General features: G+C 41.8%; 1 long non-coding RNA gene across 1 annotated transcript; it reads right to left on the bottom strand.

Annotated features, from left to right (window-relative positions):
- Positions 1-1,365: 1,365 nt before the first annotated feature.
- Positions 1,366-2,815, bottom strand: LOC141021517 (uncharacterized). Its single transcript, XR_012182833.1, has 2 exons — positions 2,104-2,815; positions 1,366-1,651 (listed from the first exon to the last, which is right to left on the bottom strand). It is a non-coding gene; the product is annotated as an uncharacterized lncRNA (long non-coding RNA).
- Between the last annotated feature and the right edge of the window lie 1,973 nt (positions 2,816-4,788).

The following is a 4,788-nucleotide window of genomic DNA, read 5'->3' as shown; positions in this document are numbered from 1 at the left end:
CAATTGGACTTCTTTGTTATTTTGAATTGAACTTCCTAGATTTTATTTAAATCAATATCTAACTTTTTTATTTGAACTTCTTTGTGTATTCTTTTGGAAATTATGAATATATGAGTTTTTTAAAATGGTAAAATCCTAGATTTTAAATAAACATCGAACCACTTCGTTATTTTAGTTTGACCTTCTAGTTTTTTTAAAGGGGGGATTCCTTTAAACCGTTTTTTATTTGTTCCTTTCTTTATTTTGAACTTCTTCGTTTTTATTCTTTACTAACGAGAAAAATCTATGTTTTTTATAAACCTGCGACTTCTCTGTTATTTAAATTTGAACTTCTTAAGTTTATTCTTAGAAAAATATGTTTTTAATAAGAATCAATTGTTTTTTGAAACTTGAACTTGATATTTTTTTCCTAGAAACGGTAAGAAATTTTAGGTTTTTCGTATACATCCAACTGCTTCCATTTTTTTAATTTGAACTTATTGATTTTATTTCTTTGGTAACAAGGAAAATCTAAGTTTTTTTAGAAATATTGTACTAGGCTATTTTTGTAATTCAGACTTCTTGGTATATTATTAATAACGGGGAAAATTGTCTACTTTTATGTTTTCCCTAGAAACGAATAAAATTCTCTCTTTTTCCTAAACTTTTTGAACCGCCATGTTTTTTTTCAAATGTGAAAAATATGTTGTTTGTTACAAATATTGAACTACTCTGTTATTTTAATCTGAACTTCTTATTATTTTTCTTTTTTAATAATGGGAGAATCCACGGAAAATTAATTTATACACCCATAATATTTTTTTTCTACTCTTTAATTATTAAATTTGAACTTTGAGAGTTAACATTTGCTAGGTGATGCTCACTTTCTTCTTGATATATAAACATCGAACTATTATGTTTTCTTAATATAAATTTCTTTGGTCTTATTCGCTACTAACGAGAGAAATCTGAGTTTGTAATAAACATCGAACCGCTCTATTATTTAAATTTAATCTTCTAGGCTTTTTAAAACAAAAGTGGGTTATTTTTTTAAATACACTATTGTTTAAATTTTTAACCTCTTGGTTTGATTCTTATAAACTGGGAATTTCTGTGTTTTGTAATATACATTGAACCGAAGAGTTAATAATTTGAACTTTAATTATTGTAATTATGTTTTATCCATTATCACATATACTCAAAACGTGAATAATGAAAAAATGATATGTTCTTACAGACACAATATCAAACACTATTGAGAGCACAATCTTTCACAGTTTTTCATGATTTTTTAGTGAAAACAATGTCATTATTTTTGTAAACAATAAGTACCAAAATATGATAACACAAAATGCTAAATGAAGAAAATGTCGAAAGAAATTGTTGCCTTATTCAACTGCCATTGTATAACTGCATATCATGCAAAAAAATGTGCTGCCATGTATACAAACACACGATCCCCTCAAAAAAATGTATACACCCACACAAAGCATCAACCTCCCTATATTCGAACTTCTGTCATTGATATTTCTGAACATTTTGGGCATGCTCCCAGGTTTTCAAATAGAATACACGGACTTCCATGCACAAACAGCCAGCATCGGCCGTGGCAACGCCTCTTTCTCCGGCAAACCAAACTTCACTCTTGTGTACAAAATACATGATTTAAGCCCTTAAAAACCATAAGAGAATCTTGAAATATTTTTTCTACCCTGAACACACACTCATCTCATATCAAACTTTTTCCAGTATTAGATTAGTAGCATGACATGCAGACAAAACTTGGCTATAAAATCAGTTAGTACACAAGATTGCTATCTATTTGTATAAGTTAAACAGAGACAAATGATGTATTTAGAAGCAATTAGATAGAGAGAGATGTCACACCGAGAAGCAATTAGACAGAGAAAGTAGTGCCAAGCACATGCACATTCACATGCGTGGTTTCTTGGTGGCATCCACGAATCAGTTTTTAAGCAAGTAATGCATGGGGCAGCTGTTCTACTGAGAAGCTCTGGCCGATTGGTCCTCCCGTGAGACAGGTCGCACCAGCGATGGTCGGTCATACCCGCGGGCACTAGGGCGATACAGACCTCCTCACGATTATCATTAGTAGGTCAATACCTGAACTGCAGGTGGCCGTGTTGGTGAGCGGCCGAGGCGGTCGAAGAAAATAAATCACATCACTCGAGTTGCCATCTGCAAGGAATGACAAAGATCTCTGCAAGAGAAGAAGAACAACTAGAGTAAATAGCAGACGGCGAGATAATAAGCCCGGTGGGCGAAGATCTCGGCCTCGAGCACGGCGATGGCATCCGCCCGGTGGAATGGGGGTGGGGGCGGGGCAGGCGCGTGGTGAAGGCAGCCGGCGTCTGGGTCGGTCCCCGGGGGTGGATCTATGGCGAGCGGGGTGCAGTTGGCCGGATCCGTGGAGGAGCAATGACTCGGTTAACATATCGGATCATTGGGGGAGGAGAGGAACTGGCGCCGGCTCGCTGGGAGCATCGGGGTGAGGCGAGGTCCTGGCGGAAATGGATGGGAAGAGGGGCGGTGCTGGCCGGCATGGTCGTGACGGAGGCAAGATCCTAGCGGAGGTGGGGGTGCGGCCGCGGTAGCTAGGTCGGGTCGGGGAGCAGCGGCGGGGGCCCAGGAGGTGGCGCGGCGGCGGGGGCTCCGGGAGGCCGCGGGATGGCAGGGGGTCATGGCAGGTCGCGCGGCGGCGGGGTGGTCTGGGCGATGATGGGATCAGGGGATCGGGGTGGAAGGTGGTCTGGTGGATCGAGCAGTTCGGGTCTGGGTATTTTTTGTTTTCCTTTTTTCTGTCACTGCCGGTTTCGGGAGTTCGGGAGGGTCTCTGCGCACCCTTATAGGCCCTTATATTTGAGTTTTCAATGTCCTCAACAACATTCACTTATTACTATTTCTTCAAGTTGATTTTTCTCTAAGTGAATGTGATCGAACCCGTTCCCCCTCTATGCTAAACTCAACCCAGTCTGTTCACAGATTCTTCATGTGCGTTCTATTTGAAACCCGTTCAAAGTCTTCACTATGTCCTTAACAACTGAAGAATTTGCGAACGAAACGTTAAAAATTTCATATCTGAATTTTTGGCTGTTGCCGCTCAAACCGTTCCACTTCCCACGACGGGATATTTTCCTCACCCATGATCCCGCATGATCTCCACTTCTCAGTACGTGGGTGACACATGTCGATAGCATAGCAAGGGTCAGGGGCATGTTCGTCCAAATTCTTCGGGCGAATAGTTTTTCACTTCGGCTATAAATACCCCTTACCCTCCACTGACCTCATTTACTCCGCTCGACCGCATCCCTCCTTGCTCGAGCTCAGACCTAGAGCCACTGCTAAACTCCATCGTCGCCGGTGAGGAAGAGCTTCGCTGCCTCGACCTCGTTGCCGGCGTACTCGCGCCGGCCGCGGAAATCTTCACTCCGCCGCCGCCGTAGTTGTCTCCCGCCGCCGAGTTAGGGCGTGGGAGATCTGGACTGACGAACTTCTCCGTTTAAACTCCCAGTTCCTCGCGTTCTTCATCAAGGGTAATTAAAATTTGATTTTACTGCCCTACTTTGATTCTTATGATTTCACAAAATCCTCAAAAGGTGTTTATTCTTCAACAATCTACTCCTTAAACACCGCAATGTTTCCTTTTCTTGATCTATTTCTCTAAGCTATGATTTTCCTCAAGATTCCTCAATCGTGTAGATTTTCAAATCTGTACAACTCTGGAACCTGAGTCAAGAACGCTTAGTGAAATTCCTCAAGACATCAATGGTCAAATTCCTCAACTTGATACTTTTTGAAAAATTTCTGAGAATGCATATGACCTCTTCAAATTCTTCGCACCTACACTCTATTCACATGTACAAAATGTCCGCTGATGAATCTCTAGGTTCTCATCAACTTAATTAATTTGCTGTGTTCCTCGAAGAAAAATTGCGTACTTCCTTAGAATCTTCAAAAGTTCAAAATCCTCAAGTGAGGGAAATGGCAGATGGGAAAAGACCTCAGAAAGGAGGAAAGAGGCCTGAAACTAACACTGCATTTGAAATCCCTGAGGATACTTATGATGAATATTGCACACCAGATGAATAAAAATATGGCAAAGAAACCAAGACACAACGCAAAGTGCACATACAGAGGATTTTGAGAAGATGGGCGAAGGAATGGAAGGAATATCGTTATGTTACTCCCAAGTACATGAAGAAATTTGCTGTAAATCCTCCATGCCCAAGACCACCTCTGGCTACTGGCCAATGAGCTGATCCTACCAGCATCAAACGTGGTGAGGAATTTTCAAAGGAATGGGCCAAGCGCCAAGCCAAGCTTCAGAAAGTTGCTGCAGAAGCAGTGAGGAAATTCAATGAAGACACTCAAGTTGCTGCTACTGAGGCCTGTGCTAATAAAGCCGCACCCAAGAAGGCTATGCAGAAGAAACCAGCTTTGAAGCCAAAGTCTTTAAGCTCAATGCCCCCACAGCCAAGTTCCTCATCAACAAAGCCCTCAGTTCAAATTCTCCAGGCAACTTCCTCAAGGGCAGCGCCAACTCCCTCCGCTGCTGCGAAATCCTCAGTTGCTGCCACAAAGTCCTCAACACCTGTGCACCTTGCGACGTGTCAGCGGACTGCTAGTTTTTCAATTGCCTCAGGGGCATCTGCAACTTCCTCAGCTCAACCACAATCCTCAAGTGGTCCATCTCTGCTAAAGGTCAAGTCCACCGCTGGACGTGGAAAGAGGCCAAGTCCTCACAAGAAACAAGTGGCTTTCCAGGTTCCATCTGATGATGGTGAAGTT

This window comes from Aegilops tauschii, chromosome 4 (assembly GCF_002575655.3).
Source record: "Aegilops tauschii subsp. strangulata cultivar AL8/78 chromosome 4, Aet v6.0, whole genome shotgun sequence".
NCBI classification, from domain to species: Eukaryota; Viridiplantae; Streptophyta; class Magnoliopsida; order Poales; family Poaceae; genus Aegilops; species Aegilops tauschii.
The sequence above is the reverse complement of the archived record's forward strand: the minus strand, read 5'-3'. Positions and strand labels throughout refer to the sequence as shown.